This window comes from Bubalus kerabau, chromosome 5, assembly GCF_029407905.1.
Source record: "Bubalus kerabau isolate K-KA32 ecotype Philippines breed swamp buffalo chromosome 5, PCC_UOA_SB_1v2, whole genome shotgun sequence".
NCBI classification, from domain to species: domain Eukaryota; kingdom Metazoa; phylum Chordata; class Mammalia; order Artiodactyla; family Bovidae; genus Bubalus; species Bubalus kerabau.
In genome coordinates this window covers 104,208,816-104,227,061 of record NC_073628.1, presented here as the reverse complement: position 1 = coordinate 104,227,061, position 18,246 = coordinate 104,208,816, and the positions used below count along the sequence as shown (strand labels likewise).

General features: G+C 61.0%; 1 long non-coding RNA gene across 1 annotated transcript in view; it reads right to left on the bottom strand.

The window, feature by feature from the left end:
• Positions 1–14,686, bottom strand: part of LOC129653131 (uncharacterized) — a 34,449-nt gene extending 19,763 nt beyond the window's left edge. Inside the window, exons 1-3 of the long non-coding RNA XR_008714962.1 lie at positions 14,574–14,686; positions 10,323–10,432; positions 211–406 (exon numbers count right to left, since the gene is read on the bottom strand). This is a non-coding gene — a long non-coding RNA (uncharacterized LOC129653131). The remainder of the gene's footprint in view (positions 1–210; positions 407–10,322; positions 10,433–14,573) is intronic.
• Positions 14,687–18,246: the final 3,560 nt, after the last annotated feature.

The window sequence follows — 18,246 nt, the reverse complement described above, 5'->3', positions numbered from 1 at the left end:
TGAGCAGGGACTAGTCCACGAGGGACCATCCCAGGACAGATGAGCCCAGGGCTTTCTGACTTAGAGTCAGGAGGACTGGCTGAGGGAGACACAGGTCTTTTCAGGGAGCCTATTCTTCCTCCTCTGTTCCATATCCGGGCCTCTGTCCCAGCCCTGGAGGGATCCCTCCTTTCGAGCCACCCTGCCGGGGTCCCAGCTGGCTCTACTCACACCTGGCAAACTCCCTGAGATTTCTGAAAGGCGATGGGAGTGGGGGGCTGGGGGACAAGGCAGTGCCACAGGGGAGCAGGAGGAATCACGTGACCCTGGAACCTGCACAGGTAAGTCCGGGCGTGGGGCCAACCCAGGCCATGTGGCACCAGAGTTCCCACTGCTGAGGGCCCCAAACCTGTGGACTTGGGCGACTCTGTGGAGGAAGGGAAGCCAGTTGTGTTTACTTTTCACATCTTAAAGAAGTTTTCACCGTCCTGAAGACCTTCAGCCTCAAACCACCACGATGGGCCACCCCTCCAATCGTGGGGGAACCAAGTATCCAGGTTGGAGCTCGCCCCGGGACTCTGCCCACCCCCAGGAGCCTCTGCAGGTTCTGCCAGGTCCATGCCAGCCTGGGGGCCCCTGTGGACAGCACCTTGCCTGTGCCCCCCTCCATGGTCAGTTCCGGAGCTCAGGGGGAGACAGCACCCCACTCCCTGCTCCCACACCCCTCTCTTGACCTGGTACACAGCATCACAGCCACCAAGGGCTCAGGCCAGAAACGGGGAGCTGGCCTCACTCTCGCCCCGGGTCCCATCCAAAGCCAGCCCATCGGCTCCACCTCCAATACACCTGGAGTCCACACTTGTCTCTGTGGTCAGGCTGGAAGAAGCCACCTCTAGTATCCCCTTGGAGTCCTCTCAGCTGGTCCCACTCACCCCTGTCCTTTCTCAATGGCTCAGCCATCATGTTCCTTCATGGCAACAATCAGATCACAGGCCCCTGGCTGAAAACCCTTCTGTGGCTTTCCCATCGACCTGGCACAGAGCCCCCCAGCCACCCGTCAGACCCCGAGAGCTGTGTGCCTGGACAACAGGTCCCTTCTGCAGGGAGCCTTCCCAAAGAAAGAAAGAAAAGAAAGTGAAGTCGCTCAGTTGTGTCTGACTCTTTGAGACCCCATGGACTGCAGCCCACCAGACTCCTCTGTCCCTGGAATATTCCAGGCAAAAATACTGGAGTAGGTTGCCATTTCCTTCTCCAGGGGATCTTCCAGACCCAGGGATCGAACCTGGGCCTCCCGCCTTGCAGGCAGATGCTTTAATGTCTGAGCCACCAGGGAAGCCCCAAGCCTTCCCAAGCCACCAGGCAAATCAGCGCCCACAGCGCCCTGCAGTTTGCAAGGCTGTACCTCCCAGTGTACCAGCGCTTAAGAAAGGCGACAGCTAAGCTCCCACCCAGGCCTGGGCTCCCTGGGAGCAGGGCACAAGCCCGCCTCCAGCACCATCGCCTTCCTTGGTGCCACCAACACACCCTCACTTAGAAGGTGCTCCATAAACTTTGTTGAATGAAGAGGAAAGAGACAAAAAAATGTCAGGCCAAGTGAGATGTGAGAGTTATTTGCGGGAAGGCCCTCAGGGGAAGGCAGGCGCTAAGGATCCAGAAGGGATGTCTAGGGCAGCGCATCCTCAGACAGAAAAAAGAAAAGGCTTCACAACAAAGGTGCTCAAAGCTAAAAACAAAGGTGCTCAAAGCACCCAAACTGAGAAGGGTGCTCCTAGTGGACCCAGGCTCATAGGATGCTGGAAAGACAGGGTTACCACAGAGAGAAGCCTGGGACCGGGGGTTCTGGGTGGCATGGGGTGGCGTTGGGCACCCAGAGCAAAGGGACAGGGCAGCATGGTGGAGCACCTGTGGGTCCCCATCCCTCCACCGGGTGGGTGGTGGTCAGGGATACCTCCAGGAGCCCCCCACTTCTCCCGCTGTCACTCAACACCCCCCCAAGAGAACCCCCCATAGGTGAGGAAGACCACAGGCAACACTCACAGCTGTGGAAATGGAGCTCAGGAGCCACAGACCAAGGCTTCGTATCAGGACGTTTGCTTTCCTCTACAAGAAAGAGGAGCCATGTGTGTGAAGAGCAGGCAGGTAGGAAAACAGACCCATGGGACACGTGGAAAAGAAAAATGTAAAAGCTCCATGTGGTGGCTCGTACATGCTCACTCGTGTCTGACTCATTGCGACCCCATGGACTGTAGCCCACCAGGCTCCTCTGTCTAGGGGATTCTCCAGGCAGGAATACTGGAGTGGGTTGTCACTTCCTTCTCCAGGGGATCTTCCCAACTTCAGGATCAAACCCAGGTCTCCTGCTTCGGCAGACGGATTCATTACCTGGGAAGCCCATCAGTGGCTCAGATAGATTCATCTATTTGACTAGTGTTTGCTGAGCATCTACTACACAAAGGAAACTATTATTACTACAGACACGTGGGATACCTTAGTGAACAATTTGATGACTCTTGCTCTCACAGAGCTCAAATGCTAGCAGGCAGGGTGCATGTGTGCATGCTAAATCACTTCAGTCATATCCAACTCTTTGTGACCCTGTGGCCTGTAGCCCACCAGGCTCCTCTGTCCATGGGGTTCTCCAGGCAAGAATACTGGAGTGGGTTGCCATGTCCCCCTCCAGGGGATCTTCCTGACCCAGGGATCAAACCTGGGTCTCCTGCATTGCAAGCGGATTCGTTACTGCTGAGCCACCAGGGAGCCATGCACAGGTGTTAAATGAAAGAAGGATGGATGCTTTGGAAATGGTTTATAGATTGTTAAGTGCCAAATCTGCCTTATACTTAACATGGTTATTTAAGTCACTAAGTCGTGTTCAACTCTTTGTGACCCCATGGATTGTAGCCCGCCAGGCTCCTCTGTCTCTGGAACTCTCCAGGCAAGAATACTGGAGTGGGTTGCCATTTCCTCCTCCAGGGGATCGTTCCAACCCAGAGATCAAATCCACATCTCCTGCTTGGCAGGTGGATTCTTTACCATTGCGCCTGCCACCTGGAAAGCCCATACTTTCTAATGAATTTCATCAGCACCTACTGAGTGCCAAGGTGACAGCAGGGGGTCAGCTTGGGGACCTACCCTCGTCACTGTCAGCATGGCTGAACCCATAGGACCCTCAGGGGCCCTGGAGGAACTGTCAGAACCCACAAGTGTGAGAAACTCAAGAGCAGGTGGAGGTGAGCCGGGGGTGGGGGAGCACTGTGCCCACAGGGTCTGCAGTTGTCAGGCGGCCGCGTCTTCCAAGGCTGAAGGACGCTGTCCTTCTTCCTTGGACCCCCGCTGCCCCCCCCCACCCTGCCCAGATGCCTTCACAGGGCAAGGCAGCTTGGGCTCTGAAGACCTACATTTAAGTCCCAGCCCTGATACCCATCTGTTGGTTGGAAATGTGGGCTAAGCTCCCTGAATGTGTCAAAGGCAATATCTTCATGGACCCTTCCCACTGTCAGAGTGCTGCCCCCGCACAATCACCTGGAGCTGAAGATGCACACGGCCCCGCAGCAGCTCGGGTCCAGGGCCACCATCTGAACAGAGAGGAGGAACCACCCCCACCAGGTTACAGACGGGGAGCCACGGCCAGAGATGTTGACCAGGCCTTTGCCTTGGGGTGAAGCTGGGGTGGACTCGCCCACATTCCTAACACCAAAGGCTGGGAGGATCCTTAGGGTGTCCAGTTCCGAGGGGGATCCTGGCCAAGTCTGGGAACGGGAGGACAGATTTGGGGAGCACAGTCTGCAGGGAAGGGCACCACATCCAGGCATCATCTGTGGCATCCTGACGCCAGCCCCTTCCTCTCAATGGGACAGGCAGGGACACCCAGGCCCAGCCAGACTTCAACTCCACTGGCCGTGGCGGCCCCAGCCTCGCTGTCCCAGGATGGGCTGACCCTGGAAATGGGACTTGGCTGTTCTCTGAGGGCTTGATTTCTGCAAGTTCAGCCCCCGGACCATCATCCTGGACCTAGGCTTGGCTGAGGCTGAGCCTCCTTCCCTCTGCCCTCAGAGGGGCTAGTGGAAATCTGAGTGACCACAGGCAGGACAGGGTGACCCAACTGACACCTTTGTCTGGCCTGCCAAGCCACCCGCCCACATGCCGAGGTCACCAGAGGCAGGTCTGGAAGCCAGCCCTGCAAGTGAGGGCTCGCCTGCATCCCAGAGACCCTGCAGGGAGGCCTGGCTCAGCTCAAGGTCACGGGCAGGCAGGGTGGCTCCCGTCTTATCGCCCAGGCTGCAGGGCAGCGTTTCCTCAGCTTTACCCCAGCCGCTGATTAAGAGCTGCCCGTGTGCAGTCGGGCAGGCGTGGGAACCAGCACCCACCTCAAGTTGGCAGTGGTTCAGGAAGGGAGGCCACTTCCCTGGGAGCCCAGGGGAGAGCCGGCCTGAGCCCTCCTGCCTTGTCCCTCTGACCCTGCTCCTGCCAGCCTTCCACCCGACACTGGCCGAGGGCTCGGGGCCCAGATCCCATGCCCCACCTGACCTCTCCCACCAGGACCCTTGCTGCAGGGAGGGAGTCACCTCAGCTCCGTGCTGAGCACTCAGGCTTCAAGTGCCTGAGGAAGGGGCACGCCCTCCAGGCTGGCTCCTCAGTGTCCTGTGCCTAGATCAACAGTCCCCCACACGGGGGAGGGGGGGATACCAGAAGACAGGCAGGCAGACTCCCTCTACCCAGGGTCAGGCCCAGCTCCCAGAGCCCCCACATGAAGCCAAGCCTGGCACAAACTAGCCACAATGACTTTGGGACATTGTGTCCGGTCAACAGGAGTGAGAGGCTGAGGCACCCTGATGACAGCGAAGCCCACTGCCCCCTCCAGGCCCACCCTGGGCTGCAGGAGCCCTCAGGGCACCCCTGGCGGGGGCAGCCTCCTTCCTTGCCCCCACCATGCCCACCTTTCCGAAGGCAGTCGGTGGGGAGGGGCCGTGCACCCAGAACCTTCCAGAAACTGAACTTGGTCCCAGCTCCCCTGGGCGCAGGGAGCACTCTGGGCCCCTGGTGACAGACAGGGGCACCTCTGTGTCTCATCACCAGTGCTCCCCACCGCATCATGCCCCCGTGAGAGCATGCGTGTAGGTGTCTGGGCACCCACGGAAGTGTGAGTTCATGCACGTGACTGTGCACACACACGTGTGATCATGAGCATGGGAGCACACCTGAGTGAACAGATGTGATTGCCCATGTGAGTAGGTCACACACGTGTGAGTAAACCTAGGCACAACGTGTGTACACATGTGTGTATGTGAGGCTGCGTGGTGAGCTCCTCTGGGTGGGAGGAGTGCAGGCCCAAATGCGAGTGTGTGTGTAAATGTGTGTTGGGCACAGGGCCGGGCCAGTTAGGGTGTGATGCATGGTTTGGAGAGACCTGGGGGGGGGTGGGGGTGGGGACACAGCAGGACAACACGCCCTGCCCCCAGTACCTTGGTCCACACTAGGGACAGGAGACCCGGGGCACCAGCTCTGTAAGTTCCCCCACTGGGCGTGGGGTGGGCACAGGGCTGCCATGCTGCAGCCAGAGTGGGAAAGGACAAGTGAAGGCCAGAGACCAGAAGCTGAGGAAGCCCCCACCTCAGGGGTGGGGGCGTACTCAGGGCCGCCTTCCTGCATCTCCTTCCCTACAGCCCCAACCAGCCAGGGACCACAGAGGAGGCCGGAGGGAAGACAGGCCTGCCTGGCAGTTCGAGAGCTGGACACAGGGGTGCCAAGCCACGCTTTGCCCTGTGGCCCTGGCTGAAGGAGCTGAGGCCACAGGCACAGATCCAGACCCAGGGCTGGGCTCCCAGGGCGGGGACAACAGCTCAGCCCTGCCCAGTTCCCACCACCTCGAACCTGTCCTTCCCTCTGCGGTGGGGCTCTTCCCTGGGCACCAGTAAGGCCCAGACTCACATCACACAGGCCACCACCGCCCTGGACACAGAGGCCTCCTGGACGCCCACTAAGTTAGCACCTCCCATCCGTGGGCCCTTTCTCGCCTCATTTTTCTCTGGAGCATCCCCACTCGCCGGCATGGAAACTTCCTTTCTTCCTTCCTCTCCCTCCGCACAGGATGCAAGTTCCAGGAGAACAGGGCCAGAAGCCGCCTCTGCTCGCGGCCCCTCCCACACCGAGACCAGCGCCAGGCACCCTGTCAGCCTCTACAGATGCTTGTCGGGAACAGATCACTAGCATACTTCCCAGTACGTGCTTTAGGAACACTGTTGTATTACTTCGACTTTTGGCTTTTTTTTTCTTCTTCCTTTTAAAAGAAAGAATCCATTCGGAAAACACTACACAGCCTGTGTAAGCAAACTGCAGTGTACACTACTGTATTAAAGGCTCTGACAAGTCCTGCAAAGACAACCCACTTAACTACTTGACACAGAGCTTCCTGGACCACAGTATCCCTCTCCCAGAGCTCCTGGCATCCACAGAGCTGGTACAGTCTCTGGCCCCTCCTCGGGCCCTGCTTCTCCGTCCTCCAGCCTCTGATGGACTGAGCCCAGCCCACATGGAGAGAGCTCGAGACGGAGCCATGGGTGGTCTTCCTGGCATGGTCTTCTCGGCACCCATTCCATTTCAGGGTCCGCACACAGGGGTCTGAGGGGTTGAACTGCTCCAGGCCAGGAACCTCTTCTGGGCACCCAATAAGGGTGGCCAGGACCCAGGGTGACCATAGTGGACACGTGGGGAGGGGCCAGCAAAATCTGTCATCTGATTGGGATGGGGGTGCAGTTCAGAGGCCACTGAACAAAAGGAACTGCACCCCAGCAGCAGAGCCCATCTGCCCCCCAGGGCACACATGCTTGGGGCCCACAGATTGGGAAGGCCCTGGCCATCGGGCAGCCCCCTGCTGGCACTTTTCCTTTTCAGTCACCTCCAGGTCACATCTGCTGCCGTGTGGGTCTTGGAGAAATCCCACCCAACATTAGAAGCTTCCTGCTGTCCTCCGGCATGAACACCATGAGGACCTGAGCTGGTCACACACATGGCCGAGTTTCCAGGTAATATCCGTGGCTGGTAGTGGGGGCGGGGCCAGCAGAAGTCAGCGTCACAGGGCCCTGCTGCAACCTGCCCACTTCTCAGGGCCCCAGAGAGCCCTAGACTGGATACAAGGAAAGGTGCTGAGGAGGCTAGACTGGGGAGACGGTCGGAAAAGAATGGGGCAGATAGATGGGGAGAAAGGGGGAGGGTGGGGGCAAAGCCGGAGGAGTGGACCCCAGGGGCCCATCTGCACGCATGGAAGGCCCTTTGCCCCATCACTGGCCCCTCCACTCACAGGACCATGGAGGCGACACTGACCCCATCTGCAGGCCTGACGCCTGCTGACGTGTGGTCAAGAGGGGACCGAAGGCAGCCACCTACTCTCACCTGACCCCCGAGGCAGGGCTTCCCCGGGGCTGGGGGCTCTGGCACCTGTAGAGACCCTGGGTCCCCCAACCCCAAGATGGGTGCCTGATTCGACTGTGCACCTGCCCCAGGTCCCCCCATGAGAGTCCCGGGTCTGAAATGCACAAAGGACATGGGGAAGGCTCTGGCCCCATGAAGCTGGGAAACCAGCCCTGAGCAGCTACAGGCAGAGGGACCCCAGGGGCTCAGCTACAGCGTGGGGCAGCTAAGAAAGGCCCTGGCCACCCACCTCTCCCCCTTCCTCCTCCTCCCCCCCAAAACTCCTCTTGCTCTGGCTCCAGTCACTCCACACAACACCAGTGCCCATCTGGCTGGCCTGGTCTGCCCATCCTCACACATCAGGGTCACTTCAGCATCTGCCAACAGCAGCTGGCCTCGCCACAGACCTGAGTCCCCCACGGGCCTGAGACCCCCCACAGACCTGAGGCCCCCATGGGCATGTATTGTCCGTAACCTTAACCCAGTCCCCCTGAACTTTCAGTGCTCCAGATCAGCTGAGCATAAACCGAATGAATGAATGGATGAAAAAATGAATGAGTGTACCAATGAGCTGGTGCTGGGGGCAGGATCCCAGCTCTCTCCCTGCTCCTTCACATGCTGGCCACCCAGATGCCAGGGGGACAAGTGAGTGTCCCAAGAGGTCAGATCACAGGGCTCTTCACAGATAATTAAAGCAAACAGATACAAGCCAGGTACATAAATAAATAAATCCCACCCTAAAAATGAATTTTTAAAAATCAACCAAGAAAGCGAGAGCTTCAAGTTCAAGATACACGTGGGGGCCCTGTCCTGTGTCTGCCAGCTGACGTGACAACTTGGACCTCCAGGGCCTAACCCAGCCACCGAGATGCGTCCCACCTCCCCACCACCTCAGCCCCGGCCCCAGCCAGAGGCACGGCCCAGGCTGCCCTGGGAGGGTCCCCGCTGAGACCCCTCCCTGCACTGAGAAGTCCCAAAGGTGGGCCCCTTAGTCCTGGGCTGGTTCAGCAACCCCTGATCCCCAAGTCGTGTGGCTGCATCTTCCTCTTGCCACCCAGCCAGCCAGGGCAGGGCCACCTCGAGCATCCTGGCTGCGGGCACAGGCAGAACTACAGGCCAGGCCCGCCAGGCTGGAGCTGAGACTAGCAGCTCCTGATGCTGTGGACCCAGCCCAATGCTGACCCCCCGTTCCTGAACAGCCAGCACTGGACCATCTCCGCAGCGGGCCTCCAGGGGTCTGGATGGCCCTTGGGCCCTCCCACTCCCCCCACCCAATCCTGGGATGGTCACTCCAAGACACAGGTGACACTGAGGGTCACTGGGCTCCAGATCAGGAGTGCACAGTGGATGACAATTGCGGGACACTGCTGTGCAAACCTTCCCCTGCCCCTCCCCTGCCCCCTCCCCTGCCCCTCCCCTGCCCCTTCCCCTGCCCCTCCCCTGCCCCTTCCCCTGCCCCTCCCCTGCCCCTCCCCTGCCCCTTCCCCTGCCCCCTCCCCTGCCCCTTCCCCTGCCCCTCCCCTGCCCCTCCCCTGCCCAGAAGTCTTCACCCCAGGCCGGCCATGCAGTGATGCACCCATGTCCCTTTCCATAAACCCAGGGGACACAGACCTAGACCCCACTTCCTCTTCCACACAGGTCACCATTGTGATCAGACAGCTACGGAGAAGAGGGCCGTCAGAGCTGGATGCTCCCCACGCTCCAGGGGCTGCTGGCTGGCACCACCTGCTCCTGTATCATCCCCCCAAGGCGCGTCTGGTCCTCTCCCCCCGCCCCTTCCTGCAGAGAATTACTCATTTCCTCTCCTGGACAAACATCACCACATCCTCTACTTTCCCCCTTTCCTGCTGGAGTCCACAGAGCGCGTCTGTGGCCCCTGTTTATGGAACCCACCCCCCCAGGGGCCAGAGGACAGGCAGGGACACGACCCGGGAAGTCCGGTTTCCACTCCAGTCACAGAGCGGCGCACCTGAGGTTAATCCCCACACCGTGAGGAGCCACGAACCTGCCACCCTCTACGGTGCAGCCCAACCTCACCCTGTCTGGACGTCCCAGTGCTGTTTCAGGGGCTGCCCAACCTGTGGGCCAACCTCTCGGGAGGACGGCTGCCTTCTCCCACCCTGCCAGCTACACCGGTGGGCTCGCTTGTGCCCACACCCGCAGACCAGGAACCCTCCCCCAACACCTCCGGCAGCTGGACTCCAGCCCCATCCATTCCGTTTACAAAGCAGAGGTTCACAGCCGCCCACTAGGATCAGAACCCGATACCTGCCCCACCTCTGGGACCCTCAGTGGGGTCCCTTTGGGGGTTGCAGGCTGCCTGTGGTCCTGTGCAGACACCTAGGGGCTGCCCCTCCCCCTGCATCCATCAGGACCCTTTTCTCTGAGGGAGGCAGGATTGACATTCTGTCCAGCAGAGAGGAGACTGAGGCCCAGGGTGCCCACGGTGGGGTGGAGGGACAGGACGGAGTTCCTCGCCCAGGCCCCAGGCAGAGCAGCAAAAGGACCCAGAGAGCAGGGCGTGGGCTTGGGCACACGGGGCAGGTGGGCAAGGGGTTCACACTCTATAACACCAACCCCCAAACCAAGCTCAGGGGCGTCTGAGCCCACTGACACCCAGACATGGCCCTGGGGCCACCCTTGGCCCTCTCCCTGGTGCCACGCAGATGGCCCCCTGCCCTCCAGCTCTGCACCTCCACAAGTCCCAACTCTCTCTCTGCAGCTCCTGCAGCATCGGGCCAGAGAAGCATCGCTGGTCCTCCCCTTCCATCAGTTCGTGTGAACAGTCTCTGGGGAGTAGAGTGGCTGAACCAGTGGCTCTGAAGTCTCCCCCGCAGCCGTGAGATGCTCTATCGTGTGTGGCAGCGGGACCAACCCCCGGGAGACTGACTGAGGATGTAGCCTCCATGGGGGGACCGGGGGTTGGGGGCACTCACGGGAGAGGCAGCCCTGGCTCCCTGGCTGTTGGCTCCACCCTGGGCAGCACCGGAACACCGTCTGGGCCTCCGTGGAGTACACCTGCCTGTAGCCCGTGTAGTAGACGGTTCTAGAAGAGAAGGGAGAGGGGAGCGTTATTGCCGAAGGACCAGGCTCCAGGCATTTCTATCTGGTGCTTCTGGCTCCCACCACACCTCATCTCCCAGGCCAACTCCCCCACTGTCCCCAGTTCACAGCTGAGCAGGTCAGGGCACTGAGGTGGGCGGAAGGTCAGCATTCCAGAGGCCGTGTCATATAAATGAGGGGCACTGGGGGGACACAGCTATCCTGGAACCAGCAGCAGGGCAACATGCCACCCCTTCCCGCTCACCCCCATGGTGGTCCGGCTCTGAGCAACCTCGGGACAGGCATCGTGTCCAGCACACAGCTCTCATCCTGAGGCCAGTCTGCAAGGGTCTGAGGCTTAGACTCAGGGCCCAGCCCAGGAGCAAGAGTGGCCCCTGGGATGACCAAGTGGGCTGAGGTGCCCAGTGCTGGCAAGCCTTGCCCCAGGCTCCCAGCCCACCAGTGCACCAAGGAGCCGGGTGGCAGGCTGGTCCTGGGATGTCCCCGGGGACAGCCCCCTTCCCCACTAAGGGCTAAGCCAGGGAGACAGGCTGATAAGGGTCAAGCATCTGTGGGAGCAGCAGGACCCAAGTGTGCTCAGCACACGGCACTGAGGTTAGAAGGGACAGGTGGGAGGGCTTCCTGGAGGAGGGTGCTCAAGAGGCCAGGGTTCCCTGGGTCCAAGGCTGGTTCCTGCTCCAATGGGACTGCTATGGCCTCACAAAGGCTGAGCAGAGAGGGGCATAGTCCTGCTTCCAGGAGTTGGAAGCAGGCAGCCAATCCAGCCAGCCTGGGGCCTGGCACAGGGAGTGGCCACAGGAAGGTGCTGCCCACGTCAGAGAGAGACAAGCCCCACCCAAGGGGTAAGGGCCTCCCGTCTGTCCCTACCCCAGATCCACAGGCTGCCTCCGACACCTGTGCCTCCAGGTCCCTGGAAGCCCAGCCACTCAGGGCTACCTTTTACCAGTCCAGCCCAACCTCTGCCCTGTATCACCAGCCCCTACAGTGGGCAGGCTTGGGGGAGTAGTCCGAAAGGGTCCACCTCCCCCAGGCTGGGACTCCCCTGCAACCATGAACCCGGAGCAGAAGCTGGAGGGCGGGGTGGGGGTGCCCTGGTCCTACTCAGCCCATCAGACTGTCCCCCACCTGCAGCGCTCCTCCTTCCAGCCGCACCCCAACTCCTGCATCCCATCTGGAGACCTCTGTGTTTGTTGCTCCAGAGAGTGGGCTTTAACAACCCAAGCAAGGATCTGCCGCGCCCCACCCACCTGCCCAGGGAGCCACCCCAACTCCCCGCTTCAGCCCCCAGCCCAGACGACAGAGAGTGGAGTAGCAGGAGAGCAAAGGGACAACCCAAGCCCACCCTGCGTGAGCGACCTCCAGGCACAACACCCTGCCCCGCTGCCATCTGCAGGGCTGCTGCCCAGGGCCTGGCCTGGTTGGGTCCAGGGCCCTTGTGGCATCAGGAGGTGTGGGAGCTTAGGCTGCCAGCTCCAGAACAGGGAAACAACACCCCCCACCCCCCCTGGCTTGCTCTTCCTGGCCCCCAGGAGCTCCAGGAAGCTGAGGGGACCTGGACCCCTCAAACCAACCACGCTTCCCGGAAGCGTGAGCACGTGCACACGAGTGTGTACACGCATCTCAGGGGAGTCTGCAAAACGCCACTTTGGCAGGACATGAAACCACTTGCTTGGAGAGAGGCCTACCACGGCGCGGACAATGTCTGGCAAAGCAGACGGACCCTTCCGCCGTAAATATTTACCCGCTCCCTGGGCTACGTGCTGCTCCTCCCAGTGACCTGGCTGGTTGGCCACCCTCCCCGATGGCCCCTAAAGCCAGTGACCCTTGGAGACAGCGGGTCAGACTGCAGCCCTGCTGCAGCTCACATGGGACACCTCGTGTGGGACAGTCACATGGGCCCCCACCACGGCCAGGAGCCAGTTTTCACAAGGCCAGGGTGGACGGGGGACATGGCTACCAGGCTGATATCCACTCCTCACCTTGTGTGGTCCCTGAGAAGCCCAGGCCCCAGCACAGTGGGATAGGGGAGGGGCCTGGTGGGGGCTCATGTGTAAGCTTCATGCTCGAGCATCCTCTCCCTCCTCACCTGTTCCTTCGTGCCCATGGGGGGCACACAGCCCAAGCTCCCCCACCCTGGGGCAGTCTGTGTTGGGTTTGTTTGGGAAATGCTCACTGGGGGACATAAGCAAGAGCCCTCGTCCAGCCTCTCAGGTGTTGGCACAGCCTTGCCTGCTCTGGGCCAGGATGCAGACCCGTGCCACCCCACCCAGCCCCGCCAGGGCAATGCAGCAAGCCCACCAGCCCAGGAATCAGATACAGATGTCACTGTGGCTGCAGGAGAAACAGCAGCCACCACGGAGCTGTCACATGTGTGGCCTGGCCCGTGGCTGATCAAGGAGGGCTGGACACTGGTCTGGCAGAGCAGGAAGGAGGGCTGGGAGCTCAACACCATAAAGCTGGAGCCTCTGTGGGGTCTTACAGGAGTGGGCCAGCCACAGGAGCCTTCTTAACACTGGCCATAGCCTCCACGGCCACGGAAGGGCCAGCTGGATGACGCATTTGGGAAACCTTCCACAGCCGGCATGGAGGCCTCGGCCATGAGCATCGTGAGAGGGGACAAGACATATTAACAAAGCAGGGAGCCCTCCAGAGTCAAAATGAGGCTGGGACGCCCACATGCCTTCAGCACCGACCCCAGGAAACTCTATAGGACACTGACCGCCATGGGCACCGAGGTGGGAAGGTGGCTGTGCTCACCTGGAGCGAGACAGCCCAACAGAGGAACCTGTGCCCCTGCTCCAGCCCAGAGCCAGGCAGACGGGACAGCAGCCGCCACGGAGCCGGGGCCCACACTGCTCCCTCGGAACCTGGAGGTGGCCCTGCTGGGTTTCGGGGGGTAGGGTCCCAGATACCGGGCTGAGCAGTGCAAGGAAAGGATCCAGAGCCCTGCCTGAGCCTTCCCAGGAAACTGGGACCCAGAACATGGACCCTCGACACGGGCTGCACACGGCCAGGCAGCACGGCTCCCCAGCAGATGGACGTTCCCCAGCAGTGCCCAGGTGCCCTGCCAGGAAGCTGAGGCACCAGTCACCTTGAAAACGCTGCACCCGCCCTGCCCAGGACAGCCTGGAGAAATGGCCAGTCACAGGAGCCTCTCCAGCAGGGCCACCCACCCACCCTCCAGCCCAGGGACCACAGGGCTTCTGGCTGCTTCCAAAGTACCTCCCTTTCCCTGAAAGCTATGGGGGGGTGGGGATGCAGCTGATGTGACCTCATTCCTGTTTTACAAACACACCTACACCCACACACACGTGGGGCCAGGACAGACAAAGAGATGCCTCCACCTGCCCCGTCCTCCCAGCTCAACTTCCACAACCCACACTCTCCAGATGCTGTGAAGGCCCCAGGAGGGAGATGAACCCCTCAGCCCCCAGCTGAGAACCACGGTGAGAACTGCACAGGTGTGATGGGACAGCAAACATTTAAAACAAAGGTCACGGCCCCTGCTCCCTGGGGCAGACCCAGCAGGTTCACATCCTGAAGACCTAGCCGAGAGGCTGGACGGCACACCTCCTCGGCACACCCCCTCAGAAAAGGGAGGGACGGAAGGCCCTCCTCACCCCGCCCCACCCAGCTCTGCAATCAGGCAGATTCCAGAACCTGCCAGAAGAGGAGAGGCAGGCAAAGGCACTCCCTCCGCTTGATTTTGAAATAAAATCTTGAGCAATAGAGGTTTCACATGGGCTCGCCGCCGGCAGGTGGGACCTCAGCAGGCTGAGCACCCCACTCTCACCCTCCTGCATGGATAGCCAGCACCTCTCCCTGCAGGGTCCCCTCCTCCTCCTCCTCACAGGCCCCCTCACCACGGGGTCTGCCCCCACCCACCAGGCCCCAGGTGGCCGCTGAGCAGGGGTGTACAGTCTGGGAATAGCCTCCATGGTAGCCATACCCCAAGGCAGTGTCAGGGGCCTTGACCTCAGATGTGGGGCACTGCAGGGGGGGCTATGCCCTGAGACCAGGACAGCCCCATCCCAGCCACACTGTCCCCTCCCTGCACTCCATGCAGCAGCGGGAGTGAGCTGAGTCCCCACCCCCACACGGGGCCTTGGGACCTCTGCACATACCTGCGCTCGTGGCTGACACACCAGGCCTGCCGCCCACAACCCGGCCTCCACACGGGCACTGTGCGGCTGAAGGCCCGCACGCAGGGCTGGCGGCGGCCCACCAGGGTCAGCTCCTGCTCCGCACACACGTGGGGCCTGGGACAGAGACAGACAGTCAGCACCCCCATCACCAACTCCAACCCCCCTGCATGCTTGCTCTCGGGGGTCCAGCTGTCCAGACTTGAGGCCAGGCCCCGGGTGAAGGCACCCAGCCCAGTGCCCACCCCGGGCCTGCACAGGCCGGGCCTTGAGAGCACAGATATTCAGGAGAAAAATGATGCACAGGGCCGCCTCTGAACCTCCCCCTCAAACTTCAGCCACGTGGGCTGAGGGATGCTGACCAGCAGGATGACCACGACGAGGCGGCACGGCAGCCCTTCGGCCACATCTGCTCTGGTCACTCTCCCGTCTGCTGCCCCCTGTCCCCGCCCCCTGAGGCCCCTGCGTGACTCTGGTCCCCTAGGCTGGCAGGCAGGCCGCCTGGCTACTGCGTGCTGAAAACTGCGTGCTGAAAACCGTTCAAGGGAGGAGGGGCGAGCCTGGAACGACTTTCTCCTCTGGGAAGTTTCCGGCACCTCAGAAGCACAAGCGGAGCTGGCTTTTCCATTTGGAAAGAAGGAGGAAATGGTGGGGGAGGGCGGAGGGGGAAACAAAGAGGCAGGTGGGAGGAGGCACAGAAAAGACTCCCGAGGTTGGGAGCAGGGCAGGGAGCAGGGCAGGGCGGGCAGGAGTCCCTGCTCAGGCCCTCTGCTCCTGAAACGAACCCACTGCCCATCTGGGGGGCGGGAGGTGCTTCCTCAACTGCAAAGTGAGCAGAGCTTTGTAAGAGGCAGTGCTCATGCCAGCATGGGCCATCTGGTATCCGGGGCAGAGCAGGGCTCCTGGAGCTGCAGGTAAGGGTAGGCGTGAGACACGTCCCTCCAGGGTGGGCAGTTCCTGCACCCCAAGAACTAGACACCAGGGTGAAGAGGTGAGGACGAAACCAGGGCAAGGGAGCCAGCCATGCACATGCAGCTGGGGAAGCCTGACTGCACACACCCCTGGGTCTAGGAGGGGGCTGGGTTGCTGAGAAGTGTCTCTGTCCTGTCTGTTTTTACAGGCTCCATTTTTTAGTGGCCTCCTGGCTTGGGTGCAGTATGCACGAGGGGACGCTCGGCGCTCTGAGGTTGGACGAGCCCAGGTCCAGCCTTGAGGTCCCAAGGACGCTGTGACCCGGGCAGACCACCCTCAGACACCCAGGTCCTCCCACTGGACAAATGGACAAATGATCGCAACGTCAAGCTCACGCCCGGCACCAAACACACAGCCTGGCCTGGCATAAGGCAGCTGGTGAGGGGAGTGCCCCTTCCCTGCCTTCTCCCTCCACCCAGCACAGCCTCTGCCCCCAGGAGAGGCGGACAGGCAGGGCCCAGTGACTGGGAGCTGCTCACAGGCCACTGAAAGTACAGTTCAGCTTTCAAGCTCCCTGACCAGTGAGCAGGGGTCTTTGAATGGCCAAAGGAAGCCTCAGCGAATAGGGACCATGCAGTGCTCAGGGCCAGTGGGTTCAGGAGTTGCTTGTAAGAGGGGACTTGAGCTTGGAGGGCCTGTTCCTCTCCAGGTGGGAGGGGTCAGTCTAATAAGCTGATTCTGGAGTACTGGACATTTTCCTAGCACAGCTGCCCGGAGGACTCCAGCCCCAGGGAAGCAGGGCTGTGAGAAGATGCCTCTGAGCCTTGCAGCCTCGGGCTGAGGTAGGTCAGAGCTTCCTGTGCTCAGACACTGCTCCCACAGCTCTGTCTTGACCAGCCCAGCACACTGTCAGCAGTCAGCCCAGGCCCTGGAGAGAAAGGCCAGCATCTTTCCGTAGCAGAAGAGGTTCACTTCGGAGATGTAATTAAGTAAATAAATAAGCATTGTCTCATTTGGAATCTGGACCCATCAGCCAGCAAGAGCCAAAGGACCAGCCACATCACCCCTGCAGGTCCCCAGGGTCTCAGAACCACCAGTCAGTGGGAACCCCCCTTAGAGCATCCTCCCACCTCACCTTCCCACAGGCCCATCATAGGATTGTTGAGCCAGCTAGGGAGGGTGAAGCTGTCCGTGAAGGGAAGTGACACAGGGGTCAGGACCTTCTGGGGCCCTCACTGCTCTCCAGGCCCCCCTTTTGGGGTGCAGGCAGCAAGGAGCCAATTCTGGGGCCTCCAAGAGCCTACTGGCTCCTGCCTCCTTTCTGGGCAGAATGAGCTGCAGGATGGGCCCATTCACAAGGTTTCTCAGAAGTCTAGCAAAAAAGCACCCCCAATCATTCCGCCAGCCAGCACGCCCGCTGTGGTGCCACTGAGGGTCTGGGAAGGTGGCAGGTGCTTACAGACATGACTGGGAAGGTCTGCTCCCAGGCAGCAAGGAAGTCAACATGACAGGGGGCATCTGAGAGTGGAGGGACTGTGCCCCAGGACAAGAAACATGGGCACAGGCCCCAGAGGGCAGCCACCCCCCCACACACAGGTGGGAGGCTCCCCAGGAGGAGGACTGATGGGTGGGGCCTTGAAGGGTCTGAAGAGTGGAGGTGAGGGGCGGGGAGGAGGCTTTGGGAAAAGTGGGCAGAGGAAGTCTGAACTCTCCTGCAGTCCTCTTCCCGCTGGGAGAAAGCCCTCCCAGGGCTGGGTGAGCCCTGGCTGAATGGGTATACCTCAAAGGACAGGCTCACTCCCCGGGGCCGGGGAAGGGCAGCCAGTGGTCCCCACCAGCCCACAGGGGCAGAAGCCCCTCTTAAGAGCAGAGTCCTCTGTTCAGCATCCACCCTGACCAGCACCCAGGGATTCTGGGGAGCCTGGGCCGACCATGTGAAAAGCAGGCAGGCTGAGAGGCCACCGCTTCCCCTGGACAAACTAAACTCCCTGGGGTCACAGCAAAGAGGGATGTCAGGGGAGAAGTCACGTGGAGAGTCGGGGCTCAGGCCCCAGATCTGCTCCTTTAAAAGGCCACAGAGAAATCTTTCTTGGAGTAAAGCAAGACCCCGGGGGCCTGGGGGCATGGGCCCCCTCCCCAGCTCTGCCTGGAAGCCTGTCCTTTCCGTCGGGACAGCCAGGTGCACCCAGCCCTCAGGGCGGGCGGAGCCTGGCACAGGAAGCCCCCGCCGAGGCCCCTGGCAGTCCTCCTGCAGCCCCTCAGCAGCCTTTCCAAGCTCCGAGGGCCCCAGGCCCAATACCCTGCGGAGAGCGCGGGGCGCCAGCAGGCCCTCCCCCCACCCTCCTCCTCCAGACCGGCTCACTTCGCACCAGTTTTCCTCTGAGGCCAACACAAGGATCGATTTGCTGTTTAAAAGAGACCGCTAAAACGGCCCGCTGAGGAATCATCTTTCAAAATTAAATTCATCTCGGCTGGCTCCCTGACCCTCTCTTCCTGCCCATTCTGTAACTGAATTCCTTCTCCTGTCTCCCAGCCCCAAAGCCCGCGTATTTAACACAGAAACCAAGCCCAAGCGGCCCCCTGTCTGGGCACAGGACCCTGGTCCCAGGAGACAGGCTCTGGAAGGAAGTGGGCACGCGCTGCTTCCTCTCAGCCTTCTCCAAGCTGCCCGGCCAGACCTGCCCAGACTCCCTCACCTCGCAGGGCGCCAATTCCTCCCAACGTGCAAACCCGCGGTCCGAGT